The sequence below is a fragment of the Cryptomeria japonica genome, chromosome 6 (genome assembly GCF_030272615.1).
Source record: "Cryptomeria japonica chromosome 6, Sugi_1.0, whole genome shotgun sequence".
Classification (NCBI taxonomy): Eukaryota; Viridiplantae; Streptophyta; class Pinopsida; order Cupressales; family Cupressaceae; genus Cryptomeria; species Cryptomeria japonica.
The window spans coordinates 207,881,954-207,909,414 of record NC_081410.1 but is presented as its reverse complement, the minus strand read 5'-3'; the positions used below and the strand labels follow the sequence as shown (position 1 = coordinate 207,909,414).

The 27,461-nt window shown below is 35.4% G+C and overlaps 1 long non-coding RNA gene across 1 annotated transcript; it reads right to left on the bottom strand.

Moving 5' to 3' along the window:
• Positions 1 to 4,598: 4,598 nt before the first annotated feature.
• Positions 4,599 to 27,200, bottom strand: LOC131069793 (uncharacterized). Its single transcript, XR_009112222.2, has 3 exons — positions 26,693 to 27,200; positions 26,420 to 26,515; positions 4,599 to 4,836 (listed from the first exon to the last, which is right to left on the bottom strand). It is a non-coding gene; the product is annotated as an uncharacterized LOC131069793 (long non-coding RNA).
• Between the last annotated feature and the right edge of the window lie 261 nt (positions 27,201 to 27,461).

The window sequence follows — 27,461 nt, the reverse complement described above, 5'->3', positions numbered from 1 at the left end:
GGCACCAGCACCGACACTCCAACTAACATGGGATAAAGTTTTGTTTATATGAATTGTTTTGTAATGTAATTATCTTTTGTAAAGCCGACATGGTGTATTGTAAAAGACCCATATATGTATGAGATCTTATAGGTCATTTTAAAGAAGTAGATGAGAGAGATATAATGTGTGATGAGGCAATTTTGTATAAGGTGATATAGTTGACAGCGAAGGTTTTGGTTATTGACTGAGCTTAAACCGATACTGAACCTGGCATGAGAGATGTTGTTTTGAGCATTATATTGTATTGGATTTGATAATCCATTTTGTAGTCAGTGTGACTCTCTATTGAGTAGTGAGCTCTAGGCTGTTGGCCTCCCTGCATGTGCAGGCCCCTCATTGTAAGTAGTATTTATTCATTGGCCAATGAGTAAATATTGTGGGTCACAAATCCCACCGAGGTTTTTCCCACACCGGGTTTCCTCGTTAAATATCTTGTGTTATGGTGTGTTCTTATGTTGTCTCTATTATTTTTGTTTATTGCAATAATTCTTATTTACCAGTACACTATTTTGGGATGCAAAGTTATTAATAAGTTTAAATATTCTGTCAATCGGTTAGACACTGATTCAGCCCCCCCTCTCAGTGTCTTTGGGACTGTCATTGAATCTAACAATATGAAATACAATTCATATGTGTTGCAGAAAGTGTGTACATAAAACTTCTTTTTATTAAAGTTGTATGACATATTTTAAATTAGGATTTGACATTAATGCAATTGACTTCTATTCATATTTTTATTATATAAAATTTATGTTGATTACGTAACATTTAAATTGAATTTATATAGTATATATGGAATACTAAACAATCACATATAAATCAATGATAAACTACCACTCAATCCTAATGCACAAGCACACAACATACACCATACAAATTCTATATACACAAGTCAACTACAAAAATGTCAATTCATATTAAGGTTAGGTTGTGTGGCCAATTTATACATGTGCATAATGCTTTTATGTTGGTGTTGCATTAAGTATGTACATAAAGCTACTTTTTATCAAAGTACTATGGTGACCTAACATATGAATATGTATACAACTCAATTGCATAAATGTCAAAAGATCACCATAAAATAGTGTTATGTACACACTTGATGCAACATCAACATAAATGCATTATACACATACATATTTATCACACAATAGCACATTAAAATGAATTGGTATTTATGCATTGGCTTGTAAACATATTCTAGTTTGTATAAAATTAATGCTACAATCATATAGCATGTGTAAATTGAATTTGTAAGGTGTATATGGAATACAAATCAATTACATCCAACTTTATTATATAAATACCATTCAATCCTAATGCACACAAGCACACAACATACACCATACAAATACAATTAACATGTGATGTAACTATAACATAATTTTTTTATTAAAAAAGAAATAAAAAAAGAAATGAATACAATTCAATTGCATAAATGTCAAAGCCTAATTCACATTAGGTCATCATACAACCTTAATAAAAAGTAGATGTATGTACACACTTGGTGCAACACAAACATAAAAACATTATGCACATAAATTGACCACACAACTGAACCTTAATGTGAATTGACATTTATGCAATTGACTTGTGTATATAAAAATTATGTTATGATTACATCACATGTGTAACTCGATTTTGTGTGGTGTATATGGAATACAAATCGATCCCATACAACTTAAACATATAAATACCATTCAATCCTAACACACACAAGAATGTAAATTGAATTTGTATGATCTATATGGAATACAAATCAATCGCATGCAACTCAATAATATAAGATACACCGTGCAAATTCAATTTACACATGTAATGCAATCATAACAATTTTTATATACACAAGTCAATTGCATAAATGTCAACTTATATTAAAGTTGAGGTGTGTGGCTAATTTATATGTGCATAATGTTTTTATGTTGGTGTTGCATTAAGTGTGTACATAAAGCTACTTTTTATCAAAGTTCTATGTTGACCTAATGTGAATTAGGATTGCATATAGCTACTTTTTTATTAAATTTGCATGATGATCTAATGTGAATTTTGCTTGCATTTAGCTATTTTTTATTAAATTCATATGGTGACCTAATGTGAATATGACTTGTATGCATATTCTTGTTTATATAAAATTTATAGTATGGTTGCATCACATGTAAAATAAAACCATACAAAGTCAATTTACACTTGATATAATATCATAACATAAATTTTATATAAACAAGAATAGGTATACAAGTTAGTTGCATAAATGTCAATTCATATTAAGGTTATATTATGTGGCGAATATGTACATGTGCATAATACTTTTATGTTGGTGTTGCATCAATGTGTACATAAAGCTACTTTTAATCAAAGTTGTATGATGACCTAATATGAATTAGGCTGACATTTATGCAATTCACTTGTATATATATTCTTGTTTATATAAAACTTATGTTATGATTACATCATATGTATAAAATAAATTTGTATAGTGCATGTTATATGCTTGTGTGCATTAAGTTTTAATGGTATTTATATCATTGAATTATATGTGATTGATTTATATTCCATATGCACCATACAAATTCAATTTATACATGTGATGTAATCAACATAAATTGTATATAAATAAGAATATGTATAGAAGTCAATTGCATAAATATTAAAGCCTAATTCACATTAGGTTACCATACATCTTTAATAAAAAAGTTTTATGTGCACACTTGATGCAACAACATACAATATGTATTCCACATTTCATAATCATTTAGTTTACACGTGGTGTACTCATACTATAAATTTTATACCAAACAAGAATATGTATACAAGTCAATTCCATAAATGTCAAAAGGTCACGATACATTTTTTTATAGAAAATATTGTTAGGTACAAACTTCATGCAATGTCAACATAAATGCATTATGCACATATACACATTGGCCACACAATTCAACGAAAATATGAATTGATATTTATGCATTAACTTGTATACATATTCTAGTTGGTATAAAATTAATGTTATGATTATATCACATGTGCGAATTGAATTTATATGGTACATATGAAATACAAATCAAACACATCCAACTCATTGATATAAATAACATTCAATCCTAATGTACGCAAGCAAACAAGATAACATACACCATAAAAAATCAATTTACATGTGATGTAATCATAACATAACTTTGTATAAACAAGAAAATGTATACAATTCAATTGCATACATGTCAAAAAGACTAATTCACATTAAGTTACCATTCAACCTTAAAAAAAAAGTAGCTCTATGCACACACTTGAATGCAACGCAAACATAAAAACATTACGCACATACACATTGGCCACACAATACGACATTAACATGAATTGACTTGTACACATATTCTTGTTTATATTAAATTTATGTTATGATTACATCATGTGTAAATTAAATTTGTATGGTGTATATATGGAATACAAATCAATCACATGCAACTCAATAATATAAATACTATTCAATTCTAATGCACACAATATGCACCGTGCAAATTTAATATGCAAATGTGATGTAATCACAACATAATTTTATATAAATAAAAAAAATACAAGTCAATTGCATAAATGCCAAAGCCTAATTTATATTAGGTCACTATACAACTTTAATAAAAAAGTATCTTCATATACACACCACAAATAGTATAGACATTATGAGCATATAATATAATGGGCACACACATATGACTCAATGATATAAACACCATTCAATCCTAATACACATAAGCACATAATGTACACCATACATATTCAATTCACAAATGTGATGCAATCATAACATAAATTCTATTTAAACAAGCATGTATCATACACACAATATAAAGTCACATTAGCACTCCGTACAACTTCAATTGATAATTTAAATACAATAAATAAATAAACTCTATATTTATAATTAATAGATGATTTAAAAACATTTTAAAGTTTACATACATAACATAATCATACTAATGTATATTTCTCAAAACATACTTCAAAAATTAATATTCACATATAAAAGGGCTAAATTACAATATTTTTTTACAAGATCAATGTGACTAAAAACACATTAAATTAAATTAAGTATTCATGTATTTTTGTCATTTATTTCCCTAACTATTCATTTCTATAAACTTAAACAAGTAATATAACCACCATCCATGAGAACTATTTGATAATTATAAAATTTTGTAATTATTTAAATGGCTATATGCTAATTAATTTAATTGACTTTGATTAAAAATTAAAAATATATGATATTAAAAAAGATATATGAATTAATTATGAAATGCAATTAATGTCAAATTTGATGGGTATTTAATGATTTTAATTGGAAATTAACAATTATTTTTAATTAATTTTTAACACGGGCATTTAGTTAATATAAAAAATATTATCATTTAAATAAATTACAACAATCATATTTTTTACCAACTTATATAAAGAAAAATAAAAAACAAAACAAAACAAAATAATGGTAGTAGAGAACCAAGAGACACTCTCAAAGATGTCCATGACCATCTTTGAGAATTTTTGGAGGGATATTTCTATCCCTCCTAAAAAAAAAGTGTATCTTTATTAATTATAATTGTTGAGGACCATTTACAATAAATAAAAGTAATTAGTCTAAAATGAATGTTACATATTTTCTACTTTCATTCCACTATTAAACAATACCATAAATGATCCCTTCTTTTTGAAGTCTTCATGTTCAAGTTCTCATTGTCATGAACAAATCTTCCAGTGAATTCTTTGTGTTCAAGTTCTCATTTGTCCAAACCTTTTTTAAAATTGTCACTGTCATGCAAAACAAATATAAATTAAGGGATGGAAACCTTCTCAAGTCTAAATTTTACTTCATACAATTCAAGTAGAATCCTGCCGATTGTACCAATTTTCACAAACTAAGATTAACCTCTAATATTTTTCACTAGTGCAAACTCAGTTTTCTTTAAATGTTGTATAAGAAAAATGTAGGTTCAAGAGATGAAAAACTTCCAAAAAGTGAATTTTTACTTATGTAAGTTTTGATTAATTAAAAACAGGGTTTTGGAAGGGACCCGAAACCTTGATTACACAGCAAGAAAAAGAAAAAGCATTAAAGTGACTAGAAATAACAGTGCCTGGACACCCATACAAAGATTAGATCCCAGAAAAACAAAAAGGGATCACAGACAAAGAGAACAACACAAGATAGCCAAAGGAAAACACAAAGACAACACTGAGACAACAAAGAGACAGCACCAAGAAAGCTAGATATTTCTTATGAGTTCTTCCACATGAACCACCATCTGTTTCATATTGACCGCAGAATTCTTCATATCATCGAGCTCTTTTTCCTTGATGCCCACCTGTTTCCAGGTGTTGGCCCTTGTTTTCTTTTCATGACCCGTCTTCTCTGTCTATTCCTTCTCATCTTCCTTTCCTTTGATCTGTTCAAATTTGTTTATCAGCATGTTAACATGATCAACAGTGGCCTTAAGGATATGGAAATTTTACTCAACAGTCTTCTTCACAGTTAACTTCATCTTATCCACTTTGTTGACCAAGTCGTTCAAGTTAATTCCCGACCTTTATCATCTTTGATTCCTTCCAGCTCCTTCACCTTCTTTTCTGTTTCCAAAATTTTGTTGACCATTGCCTCAATAGCTTCAGCCTTAATAATGGCCACCATTAATTCTTTGATGTTTTTAGAGAGAGGCTTCTCACCTATGGTTTCCCTTTTCATCATATTGAGATCAGTCTTCAAGTCGCCAATTTCTTTCGCCATTTTGCTTATGTGCTCACAGAAATCCTTGATGCTATCATTACCTATGGCACCTTGGCAGACATTTTGATTGCCCCTATTGTTCTCCTGATCTTCATTCTACATTCTCTAAGTGTTCAAGTTCTCCCCATAGTCAACTTCCCGCATTTCATCTTCCTCCTTATCCTTGTTCTTGTCCATTTTTTCAACTTCAGAGTCCTCATCAGAAGAGACAATAATCTTCCTTTTCACCTTATTTATCCCCTTACTAGTCTTCTTGCTCCTCTGGGTTTGCTTACTCATTCCCTTTCTCTTCTTACTCATTATGATTTTATCATCAAAAGAATCCTCCTCAAAGTCCGAGAGGTCAGAATCCACAGTAGTCCCCTTGCTCTTTCCCTTGGTCTTCCCCTTGTTGCTAAAATCTTTAGACTCACCCTCAGTTTCAAAATAAAGTTTAAACCCAGTATCCTCACTTTCAGTTTCATCATCCCTAATTTGTTTGCCTTTACTAATGGGTTTCTCAATAATTTTCCCTTTCAACATCTTATAAACTAAAACCATTAAACCTTGGTGCAGGGCATGATCTTTTTTAGAATCCTTCTGCATTTCATGAATAGTATGATCCATCGAGCATGTGAGATAGTACGGCAAACTAACCTTATCACCATGGTGGAAGTGGTTGAGCAGCACGAAGTGATGCCCATAAGCCCTTGTGAATCTCTCATCCAGAGTAATGTAGCTGATGGTAGCAAACAACACAAACCTCCACAACCTACAAATAAGCTTAGGGGAATAGTAGGGGTTGTCCGCCTTAACCAATTTCCTTATTTCTCCATCTGAGACAAGAAACCTATCTGCGGCCTTGTCAGACACACTTCTATCTCTGTAAAATTTCATACCATCTTTCACCATACCCATAGCTTCCGCAATGAGATCCTCATCCACTTGCATCATCTGAGTGCCAACAAGAATCTTACTGCTCTTCCAATTTTTTATGAAGTGCTTCGTGACAGTAGGGTCTTTGCCACAAAGCCTTTCCATAAAAACATTCAAACCTCCATCTTGAAGAATCTCCCATACATCTTTGTTTTTCTTCCAATCTGAGCAAGAAGCCGGTTCAAACCTCTTTTTATTGCCCCCCATTTTATCCTTGAATTCCCAGCTCTTCCTTATGGCAGCTTTGTTATTTTCTCTGCGATCTTTGTGGAAAAACCTAACAATTTTATTGTTGTAATGTAGAGCCACCCAAAATCCGTGCCAAATAAAAATGATATGACAGATAAAACAAGCCTCGCCGCTGTTGTGATCAATCCTAGACAAGTGAGAATAAAGCATTAGAGATTATGATTAGTTAAGCCACGTTGTTTCATCTGGATCCAATCCAGTTCAATCAATGACTTCACCTCACACTTGAGATTACTCTCACCATAAAGGGTAATAATTTTGTCAGAGCAACAAGCCAGGTTGGCCACCCAGTCAGCACATTTGTTAGCTTATCTATAAGCATGTGTAAAAATACATATTTCAAAGGTTAATAATGTTTAGAGAATCTCCTTAAACCCACACTTTAGTGCACTTTGAATCTTTAGCAAGAACCAACCCCTGATAAGTAGCAATGGCCTCCACAACATGATTGGTTTGATGACCTATAGGAATACATTTAATAGCTTTACATATTCCCCCTTCATCTCTTAATACCATAGCACACCCTGCCTTACCAGGATTACCCTTGGAAGCACCATCGAAATTGATTTTCATCCATCCATGAGGGGGGCCTTCCCATCTCACCTCATCTCTAGGATTAGCATGTATGGTTTCACTCCCCTTTAATCTCCAATTCTTAAAAATGATGTTATCCCCTTGATCTTTAGGATTCATTATTCCACCTATTATGTAGGTTCTCCACCATATATCTTTTTATTTTCTCAAAAATAATTCGGGCTTTTGATGCCTTATCTCTGAACACTCTATCATTTCTCTCTTTCCATATTCCCCAAGAAATATGAGGTAAAGCGAATTTTCATAGCAGATTAACTGAATTATTCCTCGAAGGGTGGAGCCAGGAGTTGAAGACATCTTGGACAGCTTTAGGGAAAACCCATCTGATATTGAAATTGTCCAAGCATCTGGCCCAAATATCCGCAGAGAAAGGACAATGGATAAACATGTGATTAATGGTTTCCTCATTCTGCATACAAAGATGACAAATACTAGGCAAACAAAAGCCTCTTGTTTTGAGACTGTCATTCGTCAGAATCTTGTTTTGCATAACAGTTCAGAAAAAAATATTAATTTTGGAAATAAGACCTTTCACCCAAGCCTTAGCCCAACAAGGCTTTCCTGACTAGAAAATTGTTGGAAATACAGAGAGGAGACATAAAATTTACCATCAGCAGTGAGTTTCCAGATAAACTGATCCTCGTCATCAATCACCACCATATAATTCATAATTTTATTTAGATGCTCAAGAGAAGGATCAACAATGGATAGGTCATTCCACTGACCTAAATTCCAGTAGTCAGCCACAGTGGTACCAAATTTTTCCTTACACTGATCCTTAAACTTGCCCCAATCAAGATTGTCACTAATGGGAGAGTCTAACAACCAAGTGCCTTCCCAAAATTTAATAAGATTGCCACTCCCCACCTTCAATTTAACTCCTTTGAATATTATGTCTCTAGTTCTAGTGACATTTTTCCAGATGTTGGAGCCAATCGGAATATCTTCAGCCTTGAGGAAACTATGGAGGGTCGGAAGTTGTCTTTTGTACTTATTATCCCATATCAGTTTCCACTCTCCCTCAATTTTATAACCTCTCCATATATGCTTAGCCATGAGAAACTCATTCATATCCTTGATTCTTCTAAGACCAAGTCCACCTTTTCTTATAGGTTTGCACACCTTATCCCATGCAATCAAATTCATTCTCTTCTTTTCCTCAACCCCAGTCCAAAGAAAGGTTCTTTGGATTTTTTCAATAGCCTCTGCAAACTTAACAGGAATTCTAAAAAGACTGATGGCATAAAGAGGGATACTCTGGAGGGTGGATTTCATAAGCTGCACCTTTCCTGCTTGAGTGAGCAAAGAGCCTTTCCATCCAGCGAACTTCTTATGAACTTTATCTACCAGAGCACCCCAAAAGGTATCAGGAGGAACTTGACATAAAGGGAGCCCAAGATAGGAAGCAGAGAGATTCCCAATTTGGCTACCCAAAATAACATTGATCTTTGTATGTCTTCTCTCTGAAGTATTTGTGAAATAAACAAAACTTTTAGACCAATTAATCAGTTGACTAGTTGCACTCCCATATCTATCCAAAGCTTTCTTTAGGCTTCTAGAATCTTTCACAGAAGAATTACTCATAATAATTGAATCATCCACAAATTGATGATGAGAGAACACTTGGTCTGCAGATGAGGATTTAAGCCCTCTAAACTCTCCCTTCTCAACAAGATTTCCAATAAATCTTCCCAAGCATTCCACCATAATTATAAAAAGAACAGGGGAGAGAGGATCCCCCTGTTTGAGACCCTTGGAGGACTTGAAAAATGGTGAGGGAGACCCATTGACCAACAAAGAGAAAGAAGCTAAGGAAACCAAATAAGACAGATGCTTCTCGAACAAAATCCAAAGGCTGAAAGAACAGTCTGCATAAAGCCCCAATCAACTCTATCATAGGCTTTAGATAAATCAAGCTTCAGAAGAAAACCTTATTTTTTAGCCCTAGAAAGAGAGTGAATGTTCTCATGGACCATGATTATCGAGTCCAAAATTTGCCTCCCGGGGACAAACCCACTTTGCTGGGGAGATATGATCAAGGGGAGCAAAGTCAGAATTCTAGAGGTCAAGACTTTAGAGATGATCTTGTACAGGGAGTTACATAGGCTTATAGGTCTAAAAAGATCCATGGTGTCAGCCCCCATCTTCTTAGGAATAAGAGCAATGAAAGTACCATTCAATTCTTTCAAAATTCTTCTAGCACCAAAGAATTCTTTCACAGCATTGGACACCTCCCTTCCAACAATATGCCAATACATTTGAAAAAAAAACATAGGGTAGCCATCCGAGCCCGGGGCCTTATTACCTTCAAAAGAATTGACAACCTTCAAAATCTCATCATTAGCAGGGATAGCAGTAATATAGGAATTATAGTCAGCATCCAAGATAGAAGGGATACAATCCAAAAGATCTCTTTGAGCTTGAGGGTCCAGATTCTGATCCTTAGTCAAAAGATTAGAGAAAAACTCCAGAGCAGCTTTCCTCATGGAATCTTCATTATCAATAATTATGCTATTGACTTTAAGCTAAGAAATCTTGTTGATAGCCTTGTGTTTCAAAGTGGACATATGAAAGTATTTGGTATTTCTATCCCCCTCCTTCAACCAAACATTTCTCGATCTTTGTTTCCAAAAGGTTTCTTCTTTGGCTATGATATCGTGATATTTCATTAGAATATCATCTCCAGCCTCTCTAGAGACATTGTTGTAGTCATTATTTTGAATCTCATCTTGGATATCTTTCATATCTAAGAGAGTGGCAACTTTGGACACAAAAATGTTCCCAAAGGATTCCTTATTCCACCTTTTAACATTGTCTTTCACAAACTTCAGCTTTTTAACCACCTTATACATAGCATTTTCTTTAACTCTAACTTGCCACCATTCCTTGATTTTGCTTTCAAGGTCTGGGTGTTTGGTCCACATTCTTGAAAATCTATAAGGGAAATGTCTCCTTCCCTGCTTGGAGTCAGCATTAAAAGATATAGGATAATGATCCGACCCAACCCTGATATGAGTAGATAAGGAACAAAAGTAGGAATTAAACCAATCATGAGAAATTAAAGCTCTATCAAGCTTAACCTGAATTAAGTCTTCTCTGCTCCTTTTGTTGGTCCATGTGTATTTAACCCCTTGCAAGTCCAGATCATGGAGAGCATGGTTGATAATGAACTCCATCAAGTCCAATTTGTTGTCCAAATTGGTTTGGCTTCCTCCCTTCTTCTCATTTTCTCTTATAGAGGTATTGAAATCCCCCATAATAATCCAGCTATCTTCACCAAACTTACTTCTAGTCGAGGATAGGTTCTTCCATTAAACACTTATGTCAGCTTCAGTGTTAGGGGCATACACATTGGTCAAGACCCATGAAGTACCTTCTTTCAGATGATCAAATCTAATACAAGCCATATTGTTATTTTGAATCAACACTTGTCCCTTTACATTATTATTATTCTAGAAAGTAGCTATACCCCCAGAAGCCCCTTCAGAGCTACTACCACTAACTCCCCCATTACTAAACATTTTCAAACATTCAACCTTTTCCCTATACATTTTAGTTTCCTGAATCATAATAACATCCAGGTTTTTGTCTCTACTCATACTTTTTATTAAGTCTTGTTTATGAGGATTATTCAATCCTCGAATATTCCAGGAAATAATCCTCATGATTTTTTAGAAATACCTGCTTCAAAGATGGTTCTTTGAGTACCATCTGCTAGATTCTTATTGGCTTTCATGGCCCTCTTCTTTGCATTAGAATATCTTCCAGGTGATGTGTGTTGATCCCCCACATCCCCTAATCTACTTCTGGTGTTTCTAGTAGTCTGATGGTTGTTATTATTATTATTATTTTGTTCTTGCCTTTTCTATTTTCCCCCAATGTTTCAACCTCCTCCTGATTTATCCCACTCTTTCTCAGGGCCTTGTCTATGTCTTCTTCATTTCCCCATATTGGAGCATTTTCCTCTGGGAAATTCGGCTTGACTTGAGCCAAGGAAACCAACGATATCTCCGAAAGTCCTTTCTTTAGAACATTATCATGTTAAGCATCTTGAAACCAACTTACTCCATTTTCAGACCCTGAAGAGTTAGGAACATCTCCCTCCTCCTTATTGTCTGTGGTTTGTCTGTCTCCTTTATCCATCTGATTTTCACTTTTCACTTTCAGCTATATTATGATTTGTTGTGTCCTTTTGGTCACTTAGGTTGTTCTTCTCACCATCATTAGAATCCTCTCCACTTTTCTCCTGCTCATTTTCCTGTTGGGGAGTCTTATCTTACATTCTATCCACTGTCTCACTTCTTGTTTCCCTGGTTGATTCCTCCTCATTTCTTCTCATCTGGGATTGTTTCTCCTGATCCGGACCTTCAAAAAGAGTATCTTTCAAAGGTTTTTCTGTTTTATTATCTGGGTTCATTTCCACCTTTTTCCAGACTCTTGTTTGGGTTTGAGGTTTGGAAACTTTGTTTGGGCACTTTTTAGCCTAGTGTCCCACTCTTTTACAATGAAAATAGGCGAAGGGGATAGTTTCATAAACAATTTTTGCATCCATTTACCAAGTTTTGAGTCTATCTCAATTTCCTCTGGCATATCCGTATCAGGTCCTACCCCTACGCAGATTCTGGCATAAATGAGCCTTCTTCTGGATGTCGTCACTAGGTTAATGGAAAGAAGCTCCCCAAAAGCATTAGCTATCCCAGCAAACACATCTTCCTCCCAGTACTCCATTGGAAGACCTGGAAGCTTAATCCAAATAGGCACTTGGACCACAAACTCATCATCCTGACCTGAGTTAGGCTACCATTTTTGGATATACATTATGTATTTACCTATCATCCAGGTTCCATTATAGAGGATCTGTCTGCGATCTTCTTCACATGAGAAGGAAAAGGAGATACATCCTTTATTCATAGCTACTACATCCACCTGACCTTTTAGATTCCATTTTCTCTTCATGAATCCACAAACAACCTCAATATTAGGTCTCACCCCAAAGAATTTGCCTATCAGGGTGCTTTCCATCCGAGCAATATTATGATCTATTATTTGATCAAGAATGGATATGGCATACTTTCCCTTAGAAATATTCAGTATATTCTCAACAAGAGGCAAAGTCGACTTACCTTTAGGTTTGATTCCAAACAGAGAAGACCATTTACCAATCTTCTTCTCAAGCCTAGGTTCACATGATTTGGGACCCCCACCTGGGTCCCCCAAATCCAAAGGGGCATCAGGTTCCAAACCTTTTGGTCCCTCCCCCTCTAAAGAGTCATAAAATCCACCTGCTACTTGTTGTCCTGATGCTGCTCTAGGTCTCCCGCCCAAAACATTTGAATTTTGGGCTTGACCATTCCCCTTGTTCGCCCCGCTCTGTTCCATTGGGATTATTTACTGTTTTTTTTACTTATGTAAGTTAATTATAATCATGCATTGAAAATTTCACTTAATTCCAATAAAACTCTAAAATTTCTTATTATTGTGCAAACTCTCTTTTGAATGTTATAGAAGATGAACATTAATTAACAATCATAAAACTTCAAAGAGTAAATTTTCACTTAATATAATCTAAATAAATCATGCACATTGAAAATTTCATTTAATACTAATAAAACAGAAAAATTTCTAACATGCTTCCTCATATAGACACTTCAAAAATAATATTCATTTAAAATGTTGTGAAATTTCTCTTAACTTGGAAGATAAAAATAGTTGACAACAATTGATGAGAGAGTTTAAGATGCTTGATATTATTTGACCACCAATTAGAGGGTATGAAGGCATCAAATATAAAAAGTGAAATATATTTGAAGATGTATTGAATACTAAAGGTCTTATGTGTGATACTGTATTGGATACTGAAATTCATTTTTGTGATGCCTTTGCTAATGTCTATGTGAGTATTTTTCAAAAAAAATCCATTCAGTTATAATTTGCACATTTCATATATCAACATAAGTATTTTTCAAAAAAAATCCATTCAGTTATAATTTGCACATTTCATATATCAACATACTTTACAAATGCCTAATTGATATTATCCAATCACAATATGGGTATACTAGTGATGCAGGAGTATATTTTTAAAAGATTCAATGTAATTATGACAGTGATGCAGGAGTATATTTTTAAAAGATTCAATGTAATTATAATTCTTGGGTTAGTTCATTCAGTCTTGACTGTCATTTTAAGTGGTTTAGATCGTGGATTCATTTCTTGATTTACCTGTCATGTGGATAAGAATCTATTGTCTGTTAGTTCACTTGGTCTTGACTGTTATTTTAGGTTATCGAGATTGTAAGTTCAATTCCTTATTTATCCGTGGTGTGGATGAGGATTATTGGAAGGTTCACTCTGTAAAGAGCTAAGAGATTGTTTGGTAATCTTTCATTTCATTTTGATTAAAAAAAGACTCAATGTAACTAACAGGCTGAGTCTAAGACTTAATCAATTTACCAACAAATAAATGGTACATATCCAACAAAACAAAAGGATAAAGAATTAATTGATATAACTATATAAATACACATTGCTTTCAACATGTTTTACTGATACCATGTTTTCTTCTTTTATCAGGGGCTCACACACTGGGATTTTCTCACTGCAATCAATTTTCAAACAGAATTTATAGCAACCCAATTGACCCCACTCACCCCACTAATTTACAGCAACCCAATTGACCCCACTCTGAACAGTGCCTATGCAAACCAACTGCAGGGTATGTGTCCCAGGAATGTGGATTTCACCATTGCTATTAACATGGACCCTACAACACCTCGTAAATTTGACAATCTACAACCAAAATCTCAAGAATGGCAAGGACCTCTTCATTTCCGATCAAGTTTTGTATAGACAGTCAAAGTCTATGCGAGGTATCCCTCTCAATTTGATGTTGGCTTCATATTATCAGTATACTAGTCAAACTAATGTAGGGGAATAGAGGGAGAATAGGAGGTTGCGTAGTAGAAAAGTGAGTGAAAGAAGACAACAAAAGGAGCCGCTGCACACTAATGAGAAAGGGAAGAGAGACTTAGCATTGGAAAACAGAGGGAAATTAGAAATAGAAGCACAAGAATAAGAAAGAAAGTAGATATTGTGTGGGAAAAGAAAGAAGGATAACAGGAAATGCAAAGAACACTACAATTTCTGCACTGTGATTGGGAAAAGTGAATGAAGTGCATGGATTGGATGGACAACGCAAGAAGACAAAGCACCAAGCAGTTTGAAAAGACATAGTTGGCAATGAGTAAATAGGAGTTGCGTAGGAGTGCAACGCCAAAGAGGGGTGCCTGACAAAGTGAGATGAATGCACAAGAATCATAAAGTTTAACTACAGATTTAATACAAAAATAGAATAATAAGCAGAATGTGGTGTTGAATTTGACAAAGATGTGTAGAGTTTAGAGCTACGCCAAAAGAAATTGGCTTCCTCGTCATTTTGACAAGGGGTTGAAGATAATTAAAAAACAAAAATAAAGCACAGGCAGGTGTTGCATTGAAGAAGAAGAGTTTGGACAAACGAAGAGAGGCCCAAAATTCAGACACATTGATAATTTTAAGAGTTGCAGAAGAAAAGAAAATGCACTGAAGAAGGAGAGAAAAAAGAGAGAGGAAAATCATGTTTTAAAAATCTGCAGAGGTGAATGCGTGGGAAATTGAAAGACGGTAAGTTGTAATTTGAGAAGAAGATTTTAAAAACAAAAAAAAATACAGATTGCACGAGAAGTATGCAGCAATTTAGATGTGGGATATTTTATAAGAAAGATGAGAAACAACACAGATGGAAAATAATAAGAATAAAAACTGCTGCAGATTTTCAAAGAAAGATGAGAAACAACACAGGTGGAAATTAATAAGAATAAAAATTGTTGTAGATTTTAAAAGAAAGATGAGAAACAACGCAGATGGAAATTAATAAGAATAAAAATTGCAGATTTTAGTTGACAGTAGGGGGCATTGAGGTAGTTGTGGAGTAGAGAAGAAGACAACAAGAAAGTTAAGCAAAACAGAGAAGGTTTGGGCTTCCACCAGATAGGTTGAAAAGTTTATGGTCAGTAAAGAATACTGAGCTAAGAGTGGACACAGGCTTTTGGTTTTCTTATGGACAAAAGAACACATTTTGATAGGAGATTAAAATAAATGAACATAGAACTATGAAGAGGAAGAGATTAAGAGAAAGGGTGGGCGCGGTAACTGGAAGATGAAATAATTAGTTGGAACAGAAGGAATACAAACTAAATTTACTTGCAATGTTTATGTTTGCATTAGTGTGGTATAAATATGGATCATCAATTGTATTTGATTTTATAAGATAATAAAATATCCTTTCATGTTTGGTTCTTTGAGTTAATGAACAAACATTAATGATGTTGGTTGTTTGGTTTTTGTGATCTGATAAGATACCTGGACCTGGTCTGCATTAACTAGTCAATGCCTAAGCCCTTATCACAACTACTTTCCCACAAATAGCTTGCACACTGTCTATGCAAAAAAGTTCCATGTATGTGTAGAAGATGGTGTCTGCAATTTGTATTTTCATTGACTGTATGTTGTCATGTGCTAATCAAAATGGGAGATGGTGAAGGTGTCAATCATGCTGGAGTTGCAGATCATGGAAGAGGATCTATAGGGTCCTCTACATAATGGAGTTACACTTCCCCCAGAATCATGAAGAAGCATTTGAACAGTCTTATCCAAGCACAGCCAAATTTTCAAACAGAAATTGTGAATTCATACTAAGTTGCACACTTGAGAGTTTTTTTGAATAATTTAGCACAAATTTCTTCCATGAGTAACTAACAAGCCCTTTTGACTTTGCAAGTATGCATGAATTTAGCATCTGTCCCATCCTATTTTTTAAAGGTTTATGAGTTTTGCATCTGTCCCATCTAAAATTCCAACTACATCTTACACCCATAGAACATGCTCTCAAACAAACATATTTCCTAGATGCATATCTCAAATACTCTCTAGACTGCAATAAGCCTCTTTAGGTCAAGTTCTAACCTTTGCAATAGCTAGGTAACCATATGGTAATCTTTACATGATTCAAAACTAATTTACAAGTTTGAATTACACAATATGATGACCACAATACAATATCACAAATAAGACCTTCAATATCTAATATATGAAGGCAACAAAAGAAAATATTTGAAGCATTTGTTGGAATAACCAGCTGTAGTCTAGATTGCATAGAGAGTCAGTGAATAGGTATTAAATTAGTGATAATTTGTTTAGTCCTTTTTCAATCGATGAACCCTAATTTGTTCAGTGTTGTTTCAATCAACAAAGCTTGAATTCATGGTGTGATTAGAGAAGTATATTTCTATATACCTTTGTTATGTGAGCACTATCTTTGTCTGCATTTCCTATTGCTGGTTTATGTAGGGCCATATTTTGAATATGCTTTCAGAGCCTAGTTCATAATAGAGACTGTGAGGGCCATGCCATCGACTGTAGACTCAAATTTTTCAGAAATGGCTAGCCAGATAGGTGAACAAGACAAGATGGTGGAGAAGTTTGATGGAGAAAACCTTTATCTATGGAAGGTTAAGAATAACATGTTGCTCTTAGTAGCAGATCTATGGGATATTGCTAATGGGACTAGGCTTAAACCTCTTAATGGAGAATCAACAACCAAGTGGGACTAGAGCGATGCCAAAGCATTAGCCACAATCTGGCTCAAGCTGAAGGATATACAACTACTGCATGTAATTAGTGTGAATTCCAAGGTCAAACTTCAATTGTTGTGCTTTATCACAGTGCGAATTTACTCGGAGGGTATCCCTTCTGATATTGGAAAGTTGAAGAGGGTTATTTATCTAAACTTGAGTATTGGAAAAGTTAAATTCCCTAGACTTTAAAAAACTTTCCATATTTTTTTCATTGAATGACTAGATAGGCATCTCAAGGAAGCAAGCATGGTATGACAACTGAGAAGTTGGAGGATGCACAAGAAAAACTAGGCATTGATCCTTATGATCAATGTTTTTGTCAGCTGAAAAATATTCACAAATAATAGCAGCTACACAAGAAAATTTACAAATAACAACAACATAGAGATGAATAGAAAATTGCAACAGCCACAGTAAGAGCTACACATTAAATGTTGTTCTGCATAACGTATAGAAGAAACCAAATAAATTCAATTACAATGGCTACAATAGCAGCCACAAATGCTGCCAGAACTGAAAGAATACTCAGTCAAACACATCAGGCAATGAGTATGGAGCAGAACAAGGCATACAAGCCTACAGGACCAAAGGTTGACAAAAATCTTCATATGAAGATAAGAAGATACACTGTAACATTTGTCAAGACTATGTAACTTTTGAAGTATGATAGTTTTCACAAGCTTTTTTTTACTATGAGATGTTATCTTTTAATTAGTTATATATCCAACATTCATTGAAAGAAAACATTGGGCAATATTAAACTTCACGTGCTTGTAAGGTATGTGCCCCATCTAAACCTAAAGCATCAAAGGCATGGCAAGTCTCCACACCGATAATCATAGTATTGCAAGAAATAGAAGCAAAATGAAACTGATGAGAGTTGCTAGAGAAAGGCCATCCAATAATCTAAGAAATCTAGATAATAAGTAACGAGAAAGGTGAAATTCCAGCCATCCAATAATCTACAAAATCTAGATAATAAGTAACTAGAAAGGTGAAATTCCTCGAACTTTGGTAAATTTTCTGCAGCTATGCTACCTAGTTGTCAACTCCAATCATCCAACAAGATTGAAGAGCCCAGGGTTTGCAAGTTGGCTACAAAATCTAAGCACCTCTTTCTTAGTGTATTGGACATATCTCTCCAAAGGAAGCATCCAGCAAGTGGGGTGAAGTTATTACCTCATTTGTCAATCTTACAAATCTTGAGGTGTATGATTGTGGGTTAGTAGGACCACTTCCTCCCTCGATACCCAGCCTCTTTAGACTTGTTAAATTTTTAGATGGAGTTCCTCCTGATATATCCCTTCTATTTATTGACCATAAAAGAATCATAACTATCTCCTTTAAAGGAAGCCCAAAAGAACATAGAAAATGGATCATATCACCATCGTCAAGTGCAATTAGAAAGGTCAGTATGGTAGAAAAGGAGAAATACTTGGCAAGGCTAGAAAATGCACAATGGCATAAGGGAGAGACGAGCCTAAAAAAAAAGCATTGTCATGCATGAATAAGTGAAGCACAAAACAACTAGGTTCATTTGAATCATATACAATTCAAAAAATAAAAATAAATGTAATAGCAATTTAATTTTGTAAACCCTTGAGTTCTTTAAAACCCTACTTATAATTGTAGCGTCCTAAAATTGCAACACTTGCAATTTCGACCGCATTTGGGTCTTCACGATGGCGATGCAACACGGAACCTGAATGGAGACCCCGAAACTTGTTCATGACATCAAAAACTACATTTTTCAGCACCCTGGCCTGATCCTCCTTGCACCCTGCTGTCCCTGGAGGTGGGACCATGGCGCCCAGTGCCCTGGTCCCTGGCCCTATTTTGGGCCCGGTCTCCTATGGGGCTTCGGGTCTTTATGTTTGCAATTTGGAAAATAGTACTTCCTGGTCAGCCCAAGGTCGGAAAAATCAGTCTTTTAACCCTAATTGACAAGTATATAAACTACATTTCCTCTCCCATTTAAAAGAGGAAGGACATATGTGTACAAGACGCGGAAACGATATTCAAACATTCAAGCATTCAAGCATTCAAGCATTTCCTTCAAGCAATTGATCATTCTAAGTCTCCATTCAAGGCTAAGTGTTGCATTCAAGACAAGGATTCAACCATTGAAGAGGAGATCACATGTCACATACAACATACAACATACAACAACATCTACACCTTCGCATAGACGAACAGATCTCCCTTCGTTTCGCGGATTTTTCGGAGGACCGTGTGCACGCCGGGCGCCATCGTCCCGTCAACTTTCGCTCAAATTTGCAAAACAGCACCGTCTCGACATTTTACTGCTAATTCCAAGTCCGCAGCTTCATATCATATTCCTATCTCTGTTTATAAGTGAATCTTTCCTACTTTACATGCATTCCTAGTTCAATCATTCTATCTACATTCTTTACAAAAGAGGGTATCCTTGATGTCACAACCCTTGAAACACATATAGAATCCAATCTTGCATTGCGTGGGATTGGATCTTGTGGGTTTCAACCCCTCTTTTGAATGTAAAGTCCCTCCTAAGTGAAAACCATCAACCCTAGTGACTCTCCCTTCTCTCTCCTTGGAGTTGGGGAGGGGAGAACAACTAGGGTTCGATTTTTCCGCTTTACATTTTGGTGAACCTGACGTGAACATCCTCATTCTGATTTTTCATGGTTAGATCTGAAATTTTTGCTTTCCTAACTACATTTCCATGTTTGATCTTTTGCAAATTTTAGAGGTTGATTGCATAAAAACCCTAAAATTTTCTTTTTAGTAATTGAGCTTGTGAAATATTTAATTGTTAATACTTGTTTCAGATCTACCCTTCTATTGCAAATTGTCAATTCATATTTGTGCTTTAATTCTGAAAATTAAGTGGTTAAATGTCAAAACCCTAATTTTTAAGACCTTCTTGATTCAACCTTTGACTGATAATTTCACTAATCAAAACACTTCCAAATCGACTGTAACTTTGGATTCAGCAATAAAATCACAATATCTTTCATCCCTGAAAATTTGGAAAAAAGTTGCGAGGACCGTGTGCACCCCGAGCGCCATCGTCCCCGACATTTTTTCCGAAATTTCGAGAGCTAGATCTTACTGTATTTTTCTGCTAAAATCCAGAATTTTGGCTGATTTTATCAATTTTAACACTTTCAAAATTAAAGTCAAAGTTGGTCTAGTGATTGCTTGGATTGAGGCTTCTAATCATTCAAAAATTGTTGAAATTGAAATTTGTGTCAAAATTGTGTTTCTTACAGTCCTAAATCTGAAAATTGTGTTAGCATTCATTCGAAATTTCAGTGCTTTATTCAAATTTTTGCAGTTTGTGACTTTTGAAATTAAGTGTTTAATTGCAACAACCTTGATTTCCACTTTCAAATTCGAATTTTGCATGAAATTGAGTCAATTGTTAATTTTCAAAACTTGCATTGCTTTCAGCATTCCCTCTAAAATCATAAAATTCAAAGTTTCAATTTCCCCCTCTTTTTCAAAATTCAAATTTTACATTTTTCAACAATCTTGGTAGGGTTCAATTTTGAGATTGCAACTTTAATTTGGCCTATCTACAGATCATAAAATCACTCAATTTTTTCAGATTAGCTTTAAAATCATCATAACTTTCATCCCTGAAAATTTCGAAAAAAGTTGCGAGGACCGTGTGCACTCTGTTCGCCACGGTCCCGGACATTTTTTCCGAAATTTTGGGAGATTGTCCTGATTGCATTTAACAGCTTAAATCTAGGAGATTGGCTGATTTTATTGAAATTTCCTGCCTCTAAAAATCAAAATCTTCTCTCTCTCTTTAGTGCATGAGTTTTACAACAATAAGCCCTACTTACACTATTCCCGTTAGACGAAGCCTTAGAATTAAGTTTTTCCAAGGTGTAATTACTGAGGAGATGGAACCTAATTTGAATGGCCTTTTTAACAAGGACATGGGTAATTCCTCTAATCCTCTTAATGATGAAGAAGCTCTCCATGAGGTTTCTGTAGAACAACTTTCAAAATTGGATAACCAATTTGATGATTTTCGACAATGGATGTCTCAAGAATACCCTGATAGTCAAGCTCTTCCTTTAATTGAGGGTCTAAAATGTATGCTTCAAAGTGATAAGAATGGAATAGATATTTTGCGTGGTATTGCACACATTGTGAATTCAAATGTGATGCCTATGAAGAGTTGTGCTGAAACTTTGGGTTATACACAACCTCCTACTCAAGACAATCATTCTATTCCTTTGACGGCTTCTATTGCTAGTATACCTACTTTTACATCAAACATAATGACTACTTCAATACAAGACATTCCTCCTATGATCACTAGTCATGGGGGCAATCCTTCTTCTTCAATCAACCCTCTTCCTTCATTCAATCCGACTTCTTCATTCATTCCTTCAATAAGTGTTCCTATTATATCACCACAAATGAACATGACGCAAGGGGGCAATTCGTTTTCCATTCCTCCTTGTAGTGTTCCTCCTGTCCAATCATCTCCTATGACTAACTATCATAGTGTCCCACCACCTTACTCTCTACCTTCTTTCAATAACATAACACCTCCATCACAATCTAACACGTCTAATATGAACTCTTCGACTAAAGCGACCATTAACAATCTTGCACAAACTGTCTCTTCTTTACAGCAACAAATTGCCTCTATGAATCAATCTAAGTTTAGTGTGCCCACATTTGATGTTGCGAGCCCACTTTCTCTTGACATTGTTCGAGCTATTCCCCCTAAACATGTTGAAATTCCACATTTGGAGCTTTATAATGGTAAGGGTGATCCTCTAACACATGTTAAGACCTTTCAACCAATATGTACTGATTTTGCTTATGACCAAAGGTTGCTTGCAAAACTGTTTACTAGAACATTAAGAGATAAAGCCCTACAATGGTATTGCTCGTTGCCTTCTTATTCTATTACTTCTTTCGAACAACTTGCAAATGCTTTCATTCAACAATTTCAAAACAATATAAGTCCTAAAGTTACTTTGATTGATTTAATGCATTGTAAACAAGGTGTTAAAGAAAAAGTGACTGATTTCATTGGTAGATATAAGCATTTGTATGCTCAAATTTCTTTTCCAGTGCCTGACAATGATATTCAAAGAATCTTTATTTCTAATTTACAAAAAGATATTAGAGAAAAACTCCTGTTTTCTGAGTTTACTTCTTTCCAACAGTTGTGCGCAACTCTTCACCATTATCAACTGACTGTGAGTCAAATGGAACAATCACATCCTATGACTCCGAGTGACAAGGGTGATAGTAGTCAACAACCATTTGGGAAGTTTAAACCGAACAGAGAGTCCATCAAATTCAATGAAAACATCATCAACAACAATGGGAATGCAGCATCAGGTGTGCCTCCTATTTCTAAGTTTTTCAAGAAAGAAAGAAAGTTTACTCCTTTGAATGAATCATTGCATAGTATTATGAATAAGTTATTGGAACAAAATGTGCTTACTCTTCCTCCTATAAGGCAAATAGATCCTGCAAAGATTAATTCACCCTATTTTGATAACAAATCTTTTTGTCAATTTCATCGTCATCCTGGGCATGATACTGAAAAATGTTTTGCTTTAAAGGGAAAAATTCAAGATTTGATTGATAATAATACTATTTCTGTTTCTGGAGTGAATGATAAAGGCAACACATCTGTAGCTCCTCCTAACCAAAATCTTAAGATTTTTACTGATCCATTACCTTCTCATACCTCTAATGCGATTGATACTACTGATTCCTCTGTCTCACCTGATGGTCTTGTGTCTATGACTCCGAATGTGATTAACTTTGTAGAGCAGCAGAAAATCCCTAAAGAACCTTCCATCACCTTTGATTCTAGTGAAACTATCAGGGCACCTGATGGTCCTTTATATATAGTTGCAAAAGTCAAAAATACACCTTGCCGTGGAGTGCTTATTGATCCTTCTTGCATGGTTAATGTCATTACTGAAGAATTCCTTTTTACTTTGCAATTGAATCAAGTGATCTATGACGAAACAGATGTGATTGTGAAATTATTTGATGCATTTTCTTCTCCTGCAATTGGTTCTATTACATTACCTATTGAGGTCCATAACAAATCCTTTGATGTGAGCTTTGCTATTATTCCTTCATCCGAACAATTTCGTGTGAAGCTTGGCTATCCTTGGCTATCTTCCATGAAAGCTATTGCTTCTCCTATTCACAAGTGTTTGAAATTTCCCCATAATGGTGAAGTTGTTACTATCAATCATAGTCTCTTTAAACTAGCTGAAAGAACTTCTAGCGTTCCTATTGATTACTTTTGGCCTAAACAATTTCAATCTCTTCCTCCGCGAAGTGATCATCTTTTCAAATCTTATCAAAAGTGGAAAACAGAAATGATCTTATCTCTAAGTGAACCTAGAACACCCAAACGTGACATCCCTATCGTTCTTGAGAAGGAAGTTCTTCCTTTGAAAGATAAAACTAATGTCTTTCCTCAAGAAGATTCCCAACCCATTCCTATGGATGTGACTATGCCTGTATCTAATAAACTTCCTAAAAGTAGACCTATACCTCCTCGTCATGATGGACTTGGTCTCCTTCCTAAACCGAATATTCCTCCTTTGTATGGAGCAGTTCCTCCTCCTTCCTCTTATGGAGAGAAGAGACCTTCCTCTTCTCCTATTTTTCAACCTAAGAGACCACAACCTAAACACCCAAGTGATAAGGATGAGAACATTCCTCCTCCTCAATCTTCTCAACTTCCTACTAAGACTAGACGAAATCGTTCTGCACGTGAACGCTGGCGAAAGCGTCGTCTTAGAGCTCAAACTTTGCAATCCCCAAAAACACCTTCAACTAATATTATTCCATTTTCTTCTCAACCGACGATTGAGCCGAAATCTCCTAAACATAAGATGCATGATGGTCTTGATCCTGTGCGAGTTAAAGATCCTATTTTTATAAATCTTGATGATGATATAGATGAAAATGTTATTCATGATGAAAATGTTACTCCTGTTCATTCTGATAGTGAATATGAACATGTTGATGTTGATAATTATCTATCTAATGAATTTTCTAAAGCACTTATCCTAGCTCCTAGACAAGAACAACGTGGCTCGGAACATGAACATAGCCCTTGTTTGGATCTTGTGATAGCTCCATCTGCTGTGTTGGATGTTCCTCCTCTAGCGTGTTCCCTACCTTCCCGAAACATTGATCAGCAAGATCAGGGGGTAGATGACGTGCTAGACTAGTTTCATTAGCATAGCAGACTCTCTCCTCCTCTCTTTTGTTACTTCTTCTATGTGTTATTCTCATTCTTCTATTTGTTGTCCTTAGTGTTGTCTACTTGAGGACGATGCAAAAGCATTGAGATCTCTTGGTCTCTCTCATGTTGACTCAAAAGACACATGTGTTCCCTTCTTCTAGGTGACCTTTCCTTGATTTGGGAATGAAGAACAATTATGCATACATACATATGATATACATGAATTATCATACAGCATACTGACCCCAAGGAAAGCGAAGTCACCTTGTGCTTTGTGTTTTGTGTCTATTATCCTTGGGTTTATCTCACACTTGGGGGCTAAATCCTTGTGATAGCGTGCTCCTTTCTCATTTCTTATATGTATCACTACCTTAAAGCAATCACCCCCAGTGAGGCGTGTGCGATCACTTTAACATAGGGGGGCATACATCCCGTTCATATCTTTTCAAGATACTTGAAAATTTCTTGACAAATTTAGCTTTGCCTTGAAAATTTTTGATATCTTTCTTGCATGACTCATAGTGAGGGAACCTTACTACTGACAGCCATGGTTCTCCCTCGTGATCTTCCCTTTTACTTTGTCAATCGAAGTCGTAAGATCCTTAGTCCACTGGGGGCTTGGTGTATCTTGCCTCCTTGACGTGGTGAAAGTTTTTCAATGTTGTTTCCTTGTACTTTACCGGAAGTATGAGCGTACGCTTATACTCCCGCTAAAGTGGGGGCTAAATGTAGCGTCCTAAAATTGCGACACTTGCAATTTCGACCGCATTTGGGTCTTCACGATGGCGATGCAACACAGAACCTGAATGGAGACCCCGAAACTTGTTCATGACATCAAAAACTGCATTTTTCAGCACCCTGGCCTGATCCTCCTTGCACCCTGCTGTCCCTGGAGGTGGGACCATGGTGCCCAGCGCCCTGGTCCTTTAGGACTAGGGCGCCCAGCGCCCTAGTCCCCCAGGACCATGGCACCCAGCGCCCTGGTCCCTGGCCCTATTTTGGGCCCGGTCTCCTATGGGACTTCAAGTCTTTATGTTTGCAATTTGGAAAATAGTACTTCCTGGTCGGCCCAAGGTCGGAAAAATCAGTCTTTTAACCCTAATTGACAAGTATATAAACTACATTTCCTCTCCCATTTAGAAGAGGAAGGACATATGTGTACAAGACGCGGAAACGATATTCAAACATTCAAGCATTCAAGCATTCAAGCATTTCCTTCAAGCAATTGATCATTCTAAGTCTCCATTCAAGGCTAAGTGTTGCATTCAAGACAAGGATTCAACCATTGAAGAGGAGATCACATGTCACATACAACATACAACATACAACAACATCTACACCTTCGCATAGACGAACAGATCCCCCTTCGTTTCGCGGATTTTTCGGAGGACCGTGTGCACGCCGGGCGCCATCGTCCCGTCAACTTTCGTCTCTGTTTATAAGTGAATCTTTCCTACTTTACATGCATTCCTAATTCAATCATTCTATCTACATTCTTTACAAAAGAGGGTATCCTTGATGTCACAACCCTTGAAACACATATAGAATCCAATCTTGCATTGCGTGGGATTGGATCTTGTGGGTTTCAACCCCTCTTTTGAATGTAAAGTCCCTCCTAAGTGAAAACCATCAACCCTAGTGACTCTCCCTCTCTCTCCTTGGAGTTGGGGAGGGGAGAACAACTAGGGTTCGATTTTTCCGCTTTACAATAATATAATAAGATTTTACATCATATTAGAGCATTCAATGGAATATAGTGACCCTATTTTCACAGCCTTATTTAACAGGGTAGTAAAAATATAGAATCAAACTAGTAAACACTGACTTATTTAATAGAGGAAAGAACTATTTAAACGTATAAAGCAGATAAAAATAACATGCCATATGAAATAGTTAAATTTTCAAAATGAAGTAATCTGGACTCATTAGACATACCTGATTAATCACAACCAGCTCACTATCAAGCCCTTTATAGGAACAATGCCTTTAAGAATGAAGAAGTTCATTGCATATTTGGATCTTTAGCAGGGCCTATAAATGACAATAGTGAACATTTTATTCAAACAAAAGAGAGACAGAGGATGGAAGAGAGAAAACCTACGAAGTTATGGCTGAAAATAGTTTACTTCAAACCCTTTCTACTACATGAAAGGAAAATGTTTAGCAAATTGAGAGAGAGAGGAGAGCGCTAACAAACTTGTAACACACCTTGGTTTCTAAATCTTTCCAAGAGATAATCATTTGATGGTGCGATCCATCGGCTGTTAGCACCTTCCAGATTAAACACAGATTGCAGTCCCACTGCCATGGTTTTGTTCGCCCCTTCTTTTTCCTTTATTTGGAGGCCGTATAGATTACTGTGTTAATCTCCCAATGGCCATATAGATTACTACTGTATGAATTTCCCAATTGCCCCTAATTTTAGCCCTTTGTATAAATCCTTCCTATTAGATTATTGCATGAATCTGTCTTCCCAATGAAACAACAGTCCAATGCAAATCCATCAACACTTCACTCTGACACAACAGTCCATTGCAAATGCAAATCATCTTCCCTCTCTTGCCTTGATTTTACTTGCCCCTTCATTTTCCTTAGTTGGAGGCTTCAAATGTATGAATCTCCAATTGCCTCTAATTGTAGCTCTTTGTATAAGTCCTTCCTGGAAGATTATTGTATGAATCTCCCAACGGCTAGCCTAGATGGCATTAGGCTTCAACGTTCCCGCTCCAAGCTCTGTGTAATAAAGCAGCAATGTTCAAGTATTTTTATTTCAAAATATTCAAGTGTTTTTTTTCAAAATATTCTAGTGTTTTTATCTCAAAATTTTCAAGTGTTTTTTTTCAAAATATTCAAGTGTTTTTATCTCAAAATTTTCAAGTGTTTCTCTTAGGAGGTTTAGTTGTATAAGGGAAACCTATCTTGTTAGATGTCAATGGTTTGATAATTGATGCTTATAATTATTAATTCATTTATTTGA